We start from the raw sequence: 18693 nt of genomic DNA on the forward strand, positions 1-18693 counted from the left end.
GTCCCAATCCCAGCCTGACTCAGAGCTGCTTTAATTTTGTAGCAAGGACTTCCCTCTGTTGCTTTCTCACCTTTGCCTTAACATCAGTCTTTTGATGTAACATTAGGGTTACTGCCTCTATTACTGTGAAGGAGTGGCTGTCCAAATGCTTAATCTACTTTACACAATTATTCATCAAGTTGGCCAAACTTCTGCTAACTGTTGTGTGATAGGAGATACTTCTACCAAAAGCTTCACACACTGCAAATCAAGCTGCTTAGCCTGTATATGTATTAACGCTTCCATTTTAATGCTGTATTTTCTGGACAGCGTGTGTCTATACCTGACCTAATGAGAACTTGTAGTTATAAAACAAAACTCCACTCGACAAAATTGATCCATCTCAAGTGAATATCTTGAACTAGCCCCTCAACCTCGGGAAGAATGCAACTGAAATGGCTTTCCCATGTCTCCTTAAGGGCTGGCAAATTTGGTCTCTGACCTGTTCAATGCTTTAGTCCTAGAGATGGCTTTGAATGGGTCTTTTGGGTCGGACCCACAGAAGAGTAGTTTGTGGCGTCAGTCAGTACATGTGACAAGACCCCTCCACTGGTTACCTACCAAGCATGTCGAATGTTTCCAATCTCAAATTAGGCCGGTGTCTATAACGGGCCCAACAGAAACGTGCGTGTCTGGGGAAGCTCAGAACCGGTCCACATCTTCAGGCAAATTGCTGTTTGTCACGGGAGGCAGTAAGGGAAGGGGTGTGCACAGGCTGAAGTGAGGTCTGAGTTTTCGGCTTGGCAGTTGCAGACCACCCTGGAAGTCCTGTTTCTGCTCTTACGTGTTGGTTTCTGGGAGCGACGTCCGTCCTCGGCTCTCCAGGTAGAGTCGAGCGGTGTTTGTCCGGTTGGGTTGTTTTTCTTTGCAGCTGATGTTCCCAAATCCTAATCCTGACGCTTCAGGTTTCCTTCCGCCCACTGACTTTAGATTTCATTTGTGTGGCTACAGATCAGCATGGAAGAGTTTGCTAGACAGCGCGCTGCTGTTGGCTGCTTATGTTGCTATTTATACAGGCATGGAGCACTGAACTTCATGCACGGCCAAGAAAGCCAACCAAGGTCAGAGTCCACAGTACTGCTCAGAGGCCTGCTTCAGAGCCATAATTAACTAGTCTGTCCACTTCTCTGAGTCTATCCACTCTCAGCTAAATGTACCAGTTATTTAAAGGCATCTGAGGGAAACTGCATACAAAGGTGGATGATATCAGAGTGGAAGGGTCCTCATGAACCAGAAATCATCTTACCAGTTATAACAAATTATGAGAAGATCAGATAAAGGGCATCTAGTTTGTCACTGTTCACCATCTAGTATCTGGGTCTGTCTTTGTTTCTACAAATGAAAAGTTGCTTTTCTCACGCTCAGAGACAGATGCATGCTAGGAAGGGCGGGATGCTACATCCTTATCCAGTTCTAGCGAAGCCGGTTTTATACTCTGACTTGACACAGCTAAGCTGAAACAGCCATAGGCACTCCTTGGAAGTCACCAGTCAGAAACTACGGTGTAGTTAAGTTAGTGATGTATCTTGAAATTACTGCTTGAAAGAAAGCAGAGGTCTTCTTCATCACTGCTGCTTTACCTTCCCTGAACCCTTTGTTTCAGAAACCCATTTCACTTTTAGGATTTTTATGATATTTTTCCATCCTCAGCAGCAAACAGAAACTTTCAGTCAATTGAAACATGGAAATTATTCAAAAGTATGAGCAAGTAAAAAAAAAAAAAAAGAGTTATCAGGACATATGATCATGTTGTGCGTAACTTTCTGTAACAGGGTGTGCGGAGCTGAAGGCTGTCTATATTGTAGTAAGCCAAATCGTTACTAGGGCTTGGCAAGCTTTCCCTTGCCAAAAAGACAAAAAGCTGGATTTTTGAGGCAACAAGCATTTTTGTCAAAAGTGCCTGCTTCCCTCTGCCTGAAGAAGAGCATTTGTACCCAAAAGCTTGCAAAGAGGAATTTCCCCAACTATTTTAGTTGGTCTGATAAAAGATATCACATCTACCCAAAGAACTGTGAAAACTCTTTATTTTGTATTACAAGACCAAAATGCAAAATTAACTTGTTTTGGCTGGAGACTAAAATGTCTTGAGTTTTCAGCTGAAAGTTTTCATCTGTTTCCAGCTTACAATTTTCACTTTTGCAGTTTTTCAAGTTTTCATTTTTTTGACAAAAGGTAGACAGTTTCCATGGGCAAGGATCTCATCTTTTGACCTGTTTTAATCTTTCAATTCAACAACCCACTGTTACACACACAAAAAAAAGGCGGAATGATTTTTTAGCTATTGTAAAAACACGGCAGAGAGCCTCCTAAGCTCCCTTTCAAGAAGTATCACCGTAACCTTAAATACAATGACATTTCTTCATGAGTTAAGTCTGAACCCCATCCACATAGGGAAGCATTGGGAGCTTTAGACCCAGTTCAGCCCATTTCAACAGTAACCATCCTTCTTAAAGGACTGATGTCTGCAGAAGTTTTTGCCACTGGGGTAATACAGGATCAGGACCTCGGAGCTAACTCCTGTGCATTTAAGACATGCTCTCTAAGGATCAAAGCAAAAGCAGGCGGGAGCACAGTGCAGTGTGTGTTCGGTGGCTCTGCTTTTAGAACAGAAGGGAAGACAAATATAGTGGGGGGAGAGGAAAGGAGTCTAAACGTGGCATAATAGCTCCATTTATTTTCCTGTCACCCTGTAGACATGCAGCACTGGCACCTATAGCTGACAGATAAACAAACTGTGCTTGCTCTCTTCTAGAAAATATGCGAACAGAGTTGCACATTGTCAGCCTCACAGGGCAAAAAATAATAAACACAGATGTACATTTGAGAAGGATGAAAATGTTTGGAGTTCTCCCATTTGAAGCCCAGGCACTTGAGACGGGAAGGAGGATGGACTCTCCTTGCAGAGCTGGGCGATCCGGCTGGGATCCTCGCTTGGAAAGAGCTCTCGCTGGTTCGGACCCAGGAGGACTAAATGGCTCTGGCTGGAGGTGCTGGAAAGTGTGCAGGGTCCCTGCATGCCCCTTTCGGGGTCCCATGCGGGTGCGGGTCCCATGCCCATGAGGGTCCCTGCATGCCTCCCCCACCCCCAAATGCTAGAGGTTTTAATTCTCCCTTGCTTACAGCTTTAGCTCCCCTAAAACCTTGCTTTTTACTTCCTTTCTCTGTGCTCCATCACGGTTAAAGTGTGGCAGGCCATTGATGTGCTCATGGGAGGGGCAAGCCAAAACCCCAATTTAAATAATAAATTTATATCAGCTTTCCCATTATATGGTTTTTTTTTTAAAGAAAGGTGTATTTTCATCGGTTGATATTATCAATTAAAAATGTTGTTTTACAACTAAGTACAGTTTTTATGGTAGATTTGACACGTTTCCTAGGTACACAAACTCACACACACACACAAAATACATAGCTTAACAAACTTGGATAAACACACACACACACACACACACACACACAATGCATAGCTTAATTTGGATAATTAGGAATTGTACATTTTAGTATGCAATAAAATAGTGAAATATGTATTTCTTATTCACTAGATGATTAACTTTTTGCTCACATTTGTATCAAGCTGCATTCAGCTGGCCACTTGAATTTAATTAAACCCACAAAACCAGCCCGTCAGATTTATTAAACCCAACCGTCACATTTTGGATACAAAACTTTTTTTTTTTTATTTAAAATATGGTGCACATGTACAACTAACCAAGTTATTAAACACTAGCATTAACTGTTATAGTATTAAAAGTATGAACTGCAGTTAGTGAATTAAACCACAGTAATTTCAGGTCACCCTGGGGAAAATTGTCCAAAACACCTAGATGAAAGTCATGTGAGCTGAAGTTCCTACTTGCCTAATTCTCTCTAAAATATGACAGTCATTTTTCTACGTAGGCTTTTTTGACAAAAATGTCCTCCCTTTTAAGTTTTTAGAAGTCAAAAGTCTCATCCTCTTCTGCTTTTTATTCATAGGCTGGAAGAGAAAAACAGTCTTTCATGCTTTTACAACTCCCAATCGATTTCTCAGCTTCGAATAAACCAGTCCAAATGAAGAAAATGTTCTTTCTGCTGCTGCTGGTAAAAGCTGGTTTAGCACTTCAACAACCTCTGGTTCCAGGGGCTTTGCTAGTGACTTCTACTAGTTCAGCGGTGTGACTTTCTTTAAAACATCCTCAGCAAACACGCACTGCTTCAGTGGTTCACCTCTAGCCCTGAAGTTTATTAAGGTTGGCGTGACTGATGGGTGACTAGTAGATGTTCATGTCATTGCAGCATTTTCCTCTTTGGCAATTAGGCATCTACCCTGGTACTTTGTGTTAAGAATATGGGCAAAAAAAATGAAGTGGAATAAATGCGTCTGACCCATCTGCTTATTTACTGCCTGCAGTTTAGCTCCGTTATTGGGTATTTCTTGCTTTAATCTTTCATGAAGTTCTTTCTAAATTCCAGCAGCATCCACAATACAGCAGCAATCTTTTGTAGTTAGTCCAAGGATATAGAAATAGGTTTTCGCATATTCACCATATCTACATTTCTTTTTAGTTCAATGTTGACTACTTTAGCTTGTGCTACTTCCATCAATTTTGTCACAAGCTTCTTCACAGATGCGTGGCCTGTGCTGAATTCAATTCAAACTTCATTTAAGCTAGTTAATTAAGGAAAATGTAATTATAATTAAAAATTAAAAATATAAAAACGAATTAAAAATTTTAAAACTCCTTTTTTTAAAATCATTGATTTTGATCTATCCTGCTTCGGGATGATACTCTTCAAAAGCCCGGCGGTGAGCTCCTTACCTAATTCCCATCTCACTTTTAGTGGCTGTCTAGCAGTTAGCTACAGGCCTGGTGCTTTGGAGAATGACTGTCCCTGACTTCTGGGTACATGTGCTGATCAGCAAAGCTATTGAGGGCACACACTAGTTACTAATTACTAGTTATCGGCTTTCAAGCTTCTGCAATATCCATTGGGCATTTGTGCTTCCCATAAATCAAGCCACTTTTAAACTTGCTGTTAATGAAATAATGATTTGCTAAGTGACAAATGTGTTGCTAATTACAAGTGACTTCATTAGACAGCAGCATTACAAAAATGTCACTAGATCTCAAATATGTTGAGTAAGGAATGACTTAATTAACAAATCCGTGTGTCTCAATTATTCACTTAAAAGCACCATGCACAGACAAATGTTTAGGATTCTTTTCTGTTTTAACTAATGTTCCCTAATAAAGTTTGGATGCTGCTTAGGAATGACGACAGGGTGATAAATATTTTATCTGGGCCAAGTGGAGGAGGAGAGAGCTTTGTCTGTTCGGTGCGGCGGGATAAGCTAGCCACAAATCACGGCACTTATCCGAGCAGGTCTGGATTTCTGCTCTCTGTTCCCCTTCGTGCTAGCAAGATCCCTTTTTCCCCCCTGTCATTCTCCACAGTTAGCTGGCCAATCACATCAGCCTAGCCCAGCTAATTAATTACTGCCATTATTAATTACCATTGATGATAGTTCCTAACCAGCTGCTCTCCCAAGTTGAGGCTCCAGTTTATTTTGTTCTCACCTGAGATGGAAGCGCCACCTGTTGGCAGGATTATGCACGTTCCAAGAAATGTATTTTGCCCCAAACTTTCCCCCCGGTTCTTTAAAAATAAAACCATAAAATGTAAGTGTAACAGGACAGCCTGATTACTCCCAGACCTCCAAAAATATTTGTTAAGAATAAGAGCAAATTCTCAAACAAGCCAAGAAGTAAGTGTTAATAAGTGCACTTGGTCCTTGGCGTCAAGATCCAAAAGAAACTGCCCAAGCACATGATCTGAGCCTTCAAGAGGCTGAGACGCGATTATTATTTGTACCTAAAAGCTCCAGTCAGCTTCAGGGCTCACGGTGCTTGGTGCTGTACACAAACTCTAATAAAAGATGGTTTGTGCCCCAAAGATTTTACAGTCTAAAAAAAAGCAGATGAAAGGTAGGAGAGACAATTTAGAAAGCAATTTAGAATAATATTAGAAATCTAAAAGCAATTTAGAATAATATGGGACAGGACAGTGGATGGGACAGGTGGAGTATGTGGAGTATGTGACTTCCCCAATGCCACGCAGACAGCTGTAGTAGTAGGAATAAGAATAAAGAGTTATTTATATGAATAACTCTTAATAGGAATAAAGAGTTATTTGTATGATCAAGAGTTCCAGCTCTCATGGTTTTGTTGCAAGTCTTGTGATATTTGGTAGTTTTCCTGAAGTCCCGGCTGCTTGAGAATCTTAGTTTTCGTTAAAAGAGAAAAAAATCTAGCCCTTGTGGTTTTAGAGAAAAGCTTAAAAACATGACCGGAGTGTGACCCTCAAGTCTCAGAAACCAGAAGGCAAATAAAAAGAGCCCCCGATTTATGATGTTCAAGCCAGTCTCATGATTTGGAGGAGCCTGACTCATGATTTCTGAACGCTTGGGGTTAGTGATGCTGGTAAAATGTTCATGTGGGAGAAACCCAAGCTAGCACTGGAACCCTCATTGCATTAGAGGATTTTTCTTTGTTCAACCTTGTAATTTATTTTGTACAGAAGCCTATTTAAATGAAAGCCTCCTAGTTTAAAACCTGGACAAACTTTAAGCTCCGTACAGCTTATTGCAGCTGCAGACGGAAAACTGGAGGCAGTTTTCCACTCTGGTCTTTGGACGGCGGCACACTGGGTTACTGGTGTAGATAGCAGGAGCATGACCTGAATTTTGGAACAGACTTTAGCATGGTAAGCTCCAAGTCTGCAGACCTCGACTGCATCTTAAACTTGATGTCAGACTGATGGAGAGTTAGGTTTCAGGCTTTTCTGACCTCACGGCTCCCTGATGGATAAATCACTGATCGGCCGTGGTGTCTGCTCCTCTTGGAGCGCCTGACCCTTGCTCTGGCCAGGAAGTTAGCAGCCAACTCACTGGAAGGTGGTGAGGGGAGAATAGATTAGGCCAAGACAACGCAGGTCTCTGAGCTGTCAGAGGCTTTTTAAAAAGCAAAGCGATACAGCTGGTCCTCTCTTCTCTGAGATTCCTGGAGCTAATCTTTTAGAAATGCTTGGGAATCCTACCTATTTCCTACTCCACTGCCTTTCATTGGAGGCTTTTCCTATATCACTAAAACTCCCAGCACATCTGAATGGGTGATGAGCATTTTTATCTCCACTTTACAGACAGGCAACCAGAGGCACAGAGAGGTCAGTGATTTTTCAGAAGGTCCAAAAAAAGCCTTTATGATCTAAAGACGACAGGTGGTAACTCAGTGACAGAGCCGGCAGCGGAAGCTGAAATAGGATTGCAGTGTCTTGGTCTAACCATCAGCTCGTGCTTTGTTGAGTTACATTTGAGTACGCTTCGTATTGCAATAGAAGCAGCTACCAAACCATGGTCATTTAACACAGCCTCTGTAATGTTGACTTTCCTACTTGCCCAGTCCCCGTCGTTGTCACAGCAATGCTTCGAAGCCCCAGTCTGGTCCCAGTACACGTAGAGAAACACAGCCCTGGCCTCCACGAGCTTGCAGTCTGCACTGAGACAAGATGCAGAAAGTGGTCATGTCAAAGCAAAGCAAGGTAAAAGGATATGCTGGTAACATGGCTGCAACCACTGATTTTGCCAAACTCTTTCCTGATGCTGTCAAGTTGTTTTATTTCTGTATTTTCCAGTAACAGACAGTCAACCAGTAGAGGTAGACTGTCTCCTTACAGTTGGCTATGATACCTGCCCATTCTAAGGTAATTCAATGAATGGCATGCTATTCCTGCCCTAATTTCTCTCTAGTTTCATTTTGCACATTCATTAATTAGCTGAATTTTGCTCAGTGAGTGGAATTTGCCTCTGAACAAAGAACCAGTGCAAAGCCCATCCACCACTTAAGTCTAGACCAAGAGTGCAAATGATGCACCCGCTGCATGCTGGCCCCTCTCCACGGGGATGCATGTCACCCTGGGAGCGACCCAACGGTGAAGAACTTCCAGGTGTGGGCCTGGACAGAGCCAAGAAAATGCCAAAGGCATACAAGTTGCTGGATTGTTTTTCAGGTTCTTCTAGAGCTCACTTTCAGTGATGGAAAACAGGCTAATTCTGCCAGCAGAAACAAAAAATAGTATCTCCTTTAATCCCTGGCTTGGATTTCCACTATGAGTGGCCCTGTTAGCCACAAAAATACCAGTGAGGGTTATTGGCACTGAAAATGTATGTTCATTATTCACAACCCTAAAAACGAAAAGGAAAACCGGAAGCACCTTTTAGGGGCCTCACGTGGAGTCCTCGTTTTGTGTTTGCTTTGGGAGTTTCTACCAGGCTGATATGATTTTTGTCTGACTTTCACTTGAAGGACTGCACAAGAAATTCCAGAAACTACAGTTCATAGAAGATAAGGTTAATGCTTCTGAAAAAGAGGTATTTCTAGCATCTCTGAAAGTGTTGCAGTTTGGGTGACAGCAGATTCAACTATTGTTTTGGTTTAAAATGGTTAGATCAATTTGGTACCTGGCACTGCTCCCATGAAAACGAAGGCAAGGCTCGCCTGTAGGGCAGGGGCGGGCAATTATTTTGGGTAGAGGGCCACTTACTGAGTTTTAGCAAGCCATCGAGGGCTGCATGACAGGCAGCCCAGGGCAGATTAATGTTAATTTTCTAAATTTTTTAGGGGCCTTGTGGGCCAGATAGAATGGCCTGGTGGGCCGCATCTGGCCCCCGGGCCGCATTTTGCCCACCCCTGCTGTAGGCTCTTAAGCACCTGAACATTAAGGAGTGGTTGCTAGTTACTCTGTAGTTAAGGACACAGATGAATATAGATAGATATGGCATCCTCTTTAATGCTATCTGCATAATAAAATTGGCTTGGAACATGGTAGCTGAAAGCTGAGGCTGAAGCTGGGGAAAAATTTGAGGCCCTTTGAAAAATGGGATTTTGGGATTTGGAGAGTGAGTTAACATTCCTCGAAATCCAAGCTGTTTTCAAAGTTTGGAAAGTCATATCACACAAGAGCAGGTAGAAAGTTTCTAAATGAAAAGTCTTTCGTTTGAGAAACAGCCTTTTTCCAAAATCAAAATATTTTATTATTCACTTTTCTTTTAATCTGTGTGTGTGTAGGGGGGGCAGGGTTGCACCATGTTTCGTGTAATTTGTTAATGGAAATTAATATAAAACTATTACTGAAATTGTTATTGACAACTTTTAGTGTTTACACAAAATGTAAGAAAATGTCACAAAAGTTGTTTTCTTGTTCCTTTAAAATGTGTGGGTGTACAGAACGTGATTTTTTTTTTTTGTTCCATATCCTGCAAAAGTGGCATAACTTTGGAGTTTTGGAAAGTTTTATGAAAGACTGTTTTTGATTTTGGAGCATGACTGGTTTCTTTTGTACCTGTTGGGGCTGAGATGTGGAATAAAGAGACACCTGAAACATGAACTGCACTAGAAAAGCAAGAATTTTTTTGGAAGAAACTGTCTTTAAAAAGAAGCTCATGCAGGGCTGTCGTTACTATGAAGATAGATTTTTCAGAGTCAAATTCATGTGTGTTTTATATAAGAGGATAGTTTTTTTCTGAGGTCTTGGCTCACACGCCATTCCTATGGCGTATCACATGCTCGTGGAAGCGGACAGATAACCCTAACACTTCGTTATGTAGGGGTGAATCATGAGATGATTAAAGTTCTGTTTCTTTCAATCCTTATCATGCTTAAAGAGGAGAGGATTGTAAACCTAGCTCGACCTCCATTCTCCACTCAGTAACTATCTATTCATGGGAAGTACATTCATTTTCAGACAACTTTCTTTTTATAGCCGTAATGCATCTGAGTGGATAATTCTGACCCTTGGTTATTATACCTATTATAGGTAACCTGTAACATATGTAGGGCATCTTCCATTGATGTCAGTAGGAATGCATCTGTATAACTGAGCAGAATTGAACTTCTGGGTGATTTTGATGTCTGCCCTTCCTTTACCTTTCTTAGCTTTACTTTGTCTTGGTGGTCTGCTGAGAGACCAGGGAGCGGTGGGAAATCAGTTACAAGAAGTCGGTAGTTTATTTGCCCTGCGATGGTTATATTGTCAGTGGACAAAATTGAAAAAAAACCCTGTTCTGGATGTCCCTGTTCTGTAGCTGTTCCCAGCAATTTCCCCTTGAATTTCCCATGTGATCACATTGTCTGATGTGGAGACAACTGTCTAGACATCCAGTTTTTAAAAAAAGAAAGAGATGCCTTTATACTGCAGCTGGAGTGGCACATCTCTGAGACGGCAGGGCATAAGTGCAGATGGGTAAGTGGAGGGCATGCGAGGTTGATTTGAAACCAGTGACTGCAAAGAGAAGTACTGCATTCAAGTCATCAAAACAGCAGCTCTGCTGCGAATTCGGTTCATCTTTAGACGTTCCTAATACTCACCTCTCCACTATTGATTGACTCATTTCTGTAGCAATTGCTGTTGGTTCATTATCTATACAGGCAGCAGTTGTGGGGATTTGATGCATTTATATTTTTGTCTCATTTGCAGCCACCCCCTTTATCTGCCTTCTATTCTTGCAAACAGCTTGAGGTAGAAAGCAGCCTGTATTGAACTGGCTGATTGCCAGATCATTTACAGTTGATCTATGATGTTTAGCTTCTTTCACAACAACTTCATTCTGCTTTCTTCTATCTTTATGTTTCTTCTGCTGTCCTGCAGAGGAGTAATATTAGCTTTCAGATCCATGCGTGCAGGAGCCTGCTGTGTCCCTGGAACTCGTTAATTTGCAGTTGAATTTCCTGTCTGTCTCATGAAATCCTTTAGCAGCAACAGTTTATCCTTTGGGCTCCAAAATCTTCACCAGTTCAGTAAGGGTAAGACATTTACAGGCAACCTTTTCCTCTTGCTTCCATGCAATACGGGTACAAACCGGATGTGTGGATGGATGGGTAGGGAAGCAGGAATGCAGCAAAGCAATGCTGCAGAAGAAAAGCTGATTTCTTGATTCCTTGCCATGTGCTCGATCTGTCAAGAAATTGGGACGTGGGATGATCAGCAGTTTCACGCAGCCTGGATTCATTTATGATAGGGGTGGGCAAAATGCGGCCCTGTGGCCGGATGTGGCCCACCAGACCTTTCTATCTGGCCCACAGGGCCCCTAAAAAAATTAGAAAATTAATACTTATCTGGCTTGGGTTGCATGTCATGTGGCCCTTGATGGCTTGCCAAAACTCAGTAAGCGGTCCTTTGCCCAAAATAATTGCCCGCCCCTGATTTATGATGTGGCAGATGAGGAGGCCCACAGATCCACCTTTCAAACACAGCAGATTTGGGTGGATTGAAATTCAAGCCCAAAGAGATGAAATGGCTTACCTGAAATCACACAGGAAATCTGTGGCAGTATCGGGAAATGAGCCCAGATCTCCTCAGCCCCTGTCCTGAATCACTCTTTCTTTCTATCAGAGTGCAGGTTCCCAGCTTCCTGCAAACCCTCTGCAAACTCTTTTCAGTGATCTTTCCCAGGGGCTTGAAGGTCCAGATTTTCCCAAGCGATCCCACCAAAATAAGGGGCAGCTTTCAGAAGTGCTAAATGCCCAGCATCCTGAGCTCCTTTGGAACTATTTTCTGAGCAACTTTGAAAATCCACCCAAATGAGCTTCTTTTGATGAAACAGGTTTTCGTTGGACTGCATCGAAGTGCTGGAACTGGAATTATTTGCTGGAATGTCATTTTGATGAAATGTTCATCAAGGATCAGATGTCCAGGAGGGAATTTCTGGTCGTAACAATACAGAGCCGTCCACCACAATAATTCGATTACTCACTCGGGATGTGGGAGAGCAGGTTCAGGCCTTTGCTTTGCTGGACTCAGATGATGGATGTGACCCTGGGTCTTCTGTAGGCGGATGAGTGCCCTTTCCACCAGGCTACTGACCTTTCCAGGGCGTGATGGAGTCAGTCCATGTTGTCTGACTTATGTACTTCATCTCACAGGGTGCTTTTGTGATGGTTGCTCGCTCCGGTGCTACACTTGTTTCCCTTCAAGAGTCCACCCTGTGCTGTCCACCAGTGTCCCTGGCACTTTGTTTCTCTGTACCAAAACTTCTTGTTATTCCTTTTACCCCTTTTACACCACTGGTTAAATAGTGATGGTAATGTGGAGGGCCACAATGTGGCCAGGATTCAGACTCTTTTGCTAGCTGTGTCAACTGTCTCCATTCTTTGAAACATGCAAGTAAAAATGTGATGGAAGTGATGATGATGATGATGATGATGGTACAAGCTTACATCTTTTTGCACTTTGATTTTTGGCAGTTGCATATTAGTATCTCAGGAATCTCTGTTCACAATATAAGTGCATCAGTTTGCTCAAGATGCTCAGTAATTACAGATTAGGGTTCAGTGCTCGCTCTCTCTGATTGGGACTGGGCCTAATGATCCAGGTGCTGATCCAAGACCTACTGAAATCAGTAGGCATATGTTAGCGCTTTATTTTAACGCTTAATTTATACAAGCTTATAAAAGGCTAATACTTATAACAACCATTATTTATTTAGGGATGACCGACACTCTTCCGTTGAAGCCATTTTTTTGGATGGAAATTGGGGTTTTCAATGAATGATTTTTTTGTGAAGAATATCTATTTCCCATGGGAGCATTCATTTTGTTGTTGCTGAAAAATGGGGATGAGCTCCCTAGTCAGATTTTATTTCCCATGATACATGACAGCCATGATGCACTGCATCCCCTCAGGAAGATGCAAGGCCATAAGAAACAAGCTGACCAAGCTGTGCAGTCAATGTAGGAGAGTAGAAGCATTGGACGCCCAAAATGCAACTGCCTGGAGGCACCACAGCACCATTTCAGAATTGAAAAATTTTGATTTTTGATATTTCACTGGCAACCTGCCATTGTTTTCCAAATGGAAATTCACAGTGGTTGAATTTTAACAACAGTGTTGTATGTTATAGGTCGTTAAGAAAAAGCTTATTGGCACCTTACATTCTCTAATCATCTATCAGAATTTAGTAACCATATAGTAAAGAAGCTACTAGTAATGTATACATTATTTTTGTATGTCCCGTTAATATAAAAGGCGACAGGGACTTCAAGGGACTTTGGATCATCTCTAACTGGAATGGTCCCAGCTCTTTCTAAGATAGCATAAGCTAAGAGAAAGGGTTTTTCATATCTGAAGTTATAGTCAAAACATGTAATCAGCTCTTTTCTTTAGCTTCCAAATATACCTAGTTTTTAAAAGGCAGCAGGAGTGATAAAAGCAAGTGAGATGGAATCAGAGATTACAGTAACATAAAACACATTCCTGGAGTTTATGTATTTTTCAGGTACTGCAGGAAAAATAGAAAAAAATAGCTGAGTGCGAATAATTGTTTCCATTAAAGGGACTACGCTACTTCTATTAGGTAATTTTAACCTTTTCTCCCATTAATGGTAATTTGGCAGAAAAGAAAGGTGCATTAAATAAGTATTTCAAAGTAACCTGGGCAGCAATTTTGAGATATTAAGCTTTTAAGTTGACAGCCCCAAGCACATTGATTCAGTGTAATTATACACATCTTAACACCCCGTAAGGTCTTTCTTAAATGCAAACAAACACGTTTCTTTAGTAATGCTGGCTTCAGGATGAAAACGGTCTTCATGTTACAGGACTGAACAAGCATTGCAGATCAATACTTTTGCAGGAAGATTACTTCTTGTTATCGGAGGCACTTGACGTAAAGCAGGGAAGAGTTCTTCTAAACAAATCCTTGATTTGCATTGAATGCATACGCACCCCCTCCCGCCCCCCGTATGGCATCTCTGCAAATCTGAAAAGGACATTCTGGTTTTGCTTGGATAGCAGTCAGTAGCAAATCTCCCACTGGCTTCCACAGCATTATGATCTTGCCCTGAGATATGACATGTAATATGATGGACATACAAGAAGCAGCTGAAATCGCAGTTACAAGTGCAAGAACTGCTTTTCAGCGGACCTAAGCCAGAGTTCACTAAAGTTAATGGTAACCTTTTTCACTGACTTCAGTAGCACTGGGATCAGGCCCTATGGGCTGGGTTTGCAAAGGAACTTAGTGCCCAGAGTAAGAGAGACATTTTCAAGAAAACTCAGCACATTAGGTGAAGTCCAACCCCATGCCCTTTGAACACCGCTTTTGCCCCAGAACTGTTTTGACCATTGGCAAAGTTAATACTGATGGAATTTGGCCCCTTGGTGAATATACTTCAGGTAGACCAGGGCTTCCCTGGTAATGCTCTGATGGAGTTTATAGCAGAGGAGGTTGGAGGCATAACGTTCAGCAGACAATCCTGGGGAAGCATATTTGGCAAGGAAGTTTCCTGCAGACTCCAGGTTTGCCTGGGCTGTGACCATTTTACTGCTCATTTCCTGCTCCTCCCCATCCCTTACTGTTTCCTTTTGCTGTTGCTTTTCAGAAATGAAAGGCAGTTTCATGATGCTGTTTTGGGTTTAATGCCTGGCTCTGTACTCAGTCTCCCACCCTTTTTCCTGGCTCCCTTCTTCCCTGCTTCTTCCTTTCCTTCTGCCATCCTTTCCCATCCTCTCCACCGCCCCTTCCCTCCTTTCTTGGCTCTTCCTTGGGAGGTACTCTTAAAGTTGCCAGCCATGCCTTGGGCTTGCAGCTTTTATTTTAAAGCTCCTGATATTGGGAAGAAAATGTGACTTTGTTGGCTTCTCTGAACCTTGGAACTGATGCTGAATTTCCCACTCGCTCAGTGAGGGGTTTTTTTGGGGGGGGGCTTTTCTTGGCTGGCTGTTAAGTGCGAGCTTGCTGGGGGAAGGTGATGAGTTCTCCATCACTGTACGGCTCCCTTGCCAGAATCCATAACTCTAGCAAATAGCTTGTTGCAGCTTCAAGGGCTAGAAATACAAGGATTTGATTTTTAATGGGGAATATATTGGACAGAAACTGGGCATGGTGAAAACCTTGCAGAGTAGTTCACATATATTGCAATTAGTAGGGAAGCCTCACTTTTTACACTATTTGACTTATTTATGTAGTCAGAGGAAACATAAAACTTGAATTGCAACCATTTGCGGCCACTAAAGATTATTCATTTTATTTATTACTTATATCACTGCAGTACTTAGGTGCTGTCCATGCAATACTAAGAGACAGTTGCTGATCTTAATTTTCAGTCTAAATAGATAAAGTAGACACAGAATGGTTACCCCCATTTCACAGGTGGGAAACTGAGACGCAGAGGGCTTTTTTGAGTTGTCCGAAGTCAGGCAAGGAAGTCTGTGGTGAAGTCAAGAACTCAACTCAGATCTCTTAAATGTCTTGCAAGTGTCTTGAATCCTTGCCTATTCTTTCTTCCTAAGACCACCTGGCATTTTTTGGAGCGAGTATGGGTGTTACCATGGAGATCTGCCTAGAGCCTAGCTTAGCTATCCATATTTCCTCTGGTAGCTCCCCATTCCTCACTTTCTGTCCTGAACTCTTATGTGATATTGCTGTTAGTCCTCAGCTGTCGTCCTGCTTCAGCTCAGAAGAGACTGCGGTCACTGGTGGGTGAAATATAGCATGTGTTTCAATTTAAATTTTTATAAAGCCTTTTGATTTCTTTGGACTCAAAGGTGCCAGTGGGCGGTTACATTAGAGATCCCAGAAATCTCAGGGCTTACAAATCCTTGCAGCACCTTTATGATGTTGGAGACGGTTGCACTCACTTGAGTGATATTTAATGATCTTTTGCTGCTGAGATTCCCCTGCTGATTCCTGCCTTTCACTCATGGCAGAGACGCACAGTCTGCATGAATGAGAGAGTTTGCTAAGAAATGTAGTCTGGTTGGGGGGTGGTTGTGTGTGTCTCTGAGTTAGAACCAACACTTTCACTTACAAACGCCAGTGCCAGAACTGGTAGTGATGGTAGGGGGGTGAGTTGCCGACCAGAGAAACAACGGGTTCAATTCTCACCCTTGTGACCCTCCCTAGGAGAACCAGGCTCACTTTCATGCTAGGCGATCTTGGGAATGCAGCCTGAATAACCTCCTGCTGGCTCTTCCAGCCATGCTAGTTTGGCTACACCAGCTGGTTGTTCTCTAATTAGGCTTCCCGGATCTGTACACAGAAAAGGCACTGGTAGGGAAATGAGTTTATCCTCTGATGTGTCTGATACCCTCCTCAGGACATGATGGGGAGGGGAACAGGGTCTTTTTCCCCCTTTGGGAACTCACGCTGAAGTTAAGCAGGTGCTCATTTGCTTTGCTGAATAGGGATGGACTGAGATACACCCCTGCTTTGCTGACCCGCGGTAGGTTCTCATTCAATCCAAGCTTGTTTGCCTATGCTTTATGGAAGAAATGCAAAGCTGGGAGCCCTAGCATCCTCTCTGTAAGAAGAGGTTTGCTTTCTCGTGCTGTGTGTCTATCAACACCAAGAGCGTGTCTCTTCTATCGCTCCAGGAGGCTGTAGAGAAGTGAGTGCTGACACGTACATCAGCACCTGCTCCGCCTCACACTGCACCCTGTGCAAGATGAAAACCATCTCTGAATGCGTAGGGCGGAGCCCCACGCACCATACGCATTTCCTTCCCCTCTTCAGTCCCGCATACTGTTGAACATCATCCCTATTCCTTCAAGTTACTACTCCTTCGATAGGGAGATTCATAAATAGTTCATAGAGCCAGATACATGATTTATAAATGTTTTAATTAGCGATTAATTAATTGTTATAGATGGCTCAAAAGCTCTACAAATCAATAGGTTGCCTATAACCCTTTGTAGCACCTCTTCTTGAGGAGTCTATAACCATTTATAACACAAACTACTCATGTCGGTAATATGATTATAACCCCTGTTACACATGCATTAACCTCTTGTAAGTAATTCATAAAGAAACCCTTCGGAGAAAGCGTGACCCTCCCTGCTTCTATTTAGGGGGCAAATAAGAAATTTTACTCTTGGGTAAGTTTATGCTCAAAACATATAGCGAATCTTTCAGGTGAATAGACTTAGATAGACTAGATATTTCATCAAGGAGGAAAAAATAGAAGAAACAACAGGGAAGACCTTCTTGAATGTAAACAGGTAATGGCATTGCTGAGAGAAGGAGGCTCATGTGGAGCTGAGCTCTAGATTTGCAGCAAGAAGCCGTTTTGCTGCAGTGAAGCAAAATGTGATATAAAAAGGGAGAGATGTTGTGATGCTTGAGGTACAGACTTTGCTTTTAACTCTCCTTGCTCTGGAATACTGGAAACCTCTGTGATGATATTATCTAGGTATTCATATTTACCTGGCTGCATATGTGTTTTACGGATATGGCATAGCATGCTATAAACTCATATGGACCTGATTGTCGCTAACACTAAGGCCCATTTATGCTGTTCTGGCAGTGAGCGCATGTGCTCATACACACAGACTGTTTTATGATGATTCATAAAAATAGACAGAGTTTTAATGAAAACATTAAGATAGCTGAACAATTTTGATTGTATCTAATCTGCTTTCATCCCCCCCCCCTCCAAAGATGGTTCTAAATGGCAGAAAAATTCAGGGTAGAAGAAAATATTGGATAGGTTCAAGAATGAACTCTCAACCCTGTATTCAGGGGGATAAACTGTATCTCAACAATATACTGAAATAAAGTCTGAATTGATACTAACTCGTTCCAGATGAGACCTTGCGATCTGTAGGGTGCATGGATTCACTGTATTATATTCTAATCTCTGTCAGAAATGGTCAGTTCTTATTACTGCAGGTATCTTCAAGACTGCGCAGTATGAATCATGGTTCAGGCAGAGCAACATGCCTTTAATGACTTTGGAAATGTTCATATCTGTCACAATCACCTGAAATGTTTAACTGAAAGCAATGACTTGTTTTTGCCAATGGTTAGAGCAGGGGACTGGGAGTCAGCTGCTATGGCTTCTGCTGCTGAATCTGGTATGGGTTTATTGGTGGCAAGTTGCTTGTCCTGTCTGGGCCTCAGTTTCCCTCTCCGCAATATAAGGGTAACCCTACTCTGCTAGCTCATAGGAATTACTATGACTAAACTGCCTGTGGATGTCTGGATGAAAATTGCTGCACAAATACAGGTTATTATTGTCCTTTGTATTAATTAAATCTTGTATTATTTTTTTAGTTTACCCAGTAACCTTCTGACGGCACCCCAATAGGCTTTCAGATGTGTTTATTCTCATTTTGGTGACACCAGTGGTACAGATTTTTGCAAGCCCAGGGAGCAATTCAGCTAGTGTCCACAGGCATGATTTTGCCCTACGTGATGCTACTTCTCTCTTTCTTTTTCATTAAACAAAATCTGGCCTGCACAAAAAGGTACCTCTTTTCTCTTTAGCTTTTGAATATACTCTCAAATGCTGCAACTGAGGAAATCGCTTAAGTGTGTACTCATTTCCCTCTGTATTCAGGACAGCATTTAAGTACAAGCGTGCCTTTAAGTGTGCACACACATGCTTTCCTGAATCGGGGCCAAGGCTGTCAGTTCAAGTCTCGCCTTTCTCAGCTGCTGGTATTCCTGCCATCCTTCAGTGACCCTTTGGTAGTAAACATGATCCATCCTTTTACAACGTGGCTGTCCTGGAGCTACAGATAGTCCATATTGTCATGCCAGTAGGGACCTCTGTGGTCCTCTTGCCCTGAACACTTGCATAATGAATCCAGTGACCTCCTATCCATTGCATCCTGCCTCAA

At 42.3% G+C, this 18693-nt stretch overlaps 1 long non-coding RNA gene across 2 annotated transcripts; it reads right to left on the reverse strand.

Annotated features, from left to right (window-relative positions):
- Positions 1 to 2046: 2046 nt before the first annotated feature.
- On the reverse strand, positions 2047 to 11614 carry LOC132252082 (uncharacterized). Of its 2 annotated transcripts, XR_009463795.1 has the most exons (3): positions 11377 to 11614; positions 10443 to 11028; positions 2047 to 7574 (listed from the first exon to the last, which is right to left on the reverse strand). It is a non-coding gene; the product is annotated as an uncharacterized LOC132252082 (long non-coding RNA). The 2 variants fall into 2 exon arrangements; XR_009463794.1 differs by lacking the exon at positions 10443 to 11028.
- Between the last annotated feature and the right edge of the window lie 7079 nt (positions 11615 to 18693).

Source organism: Alligator mississippiensis, chromosome 8 (assembly GCF_030867095.1).
Source record: "Alligator mississippiensis isolate rAllMis1 chromosome 8, rAllMis1, whole genome shotgun sequence".
Taxonomy (NCBI): domain Eukaryota; kingdom Metazoa; phylum Chordata; order Crocodylia; family Alligatoridae; genus Alligator; species Alligator mississippiensis.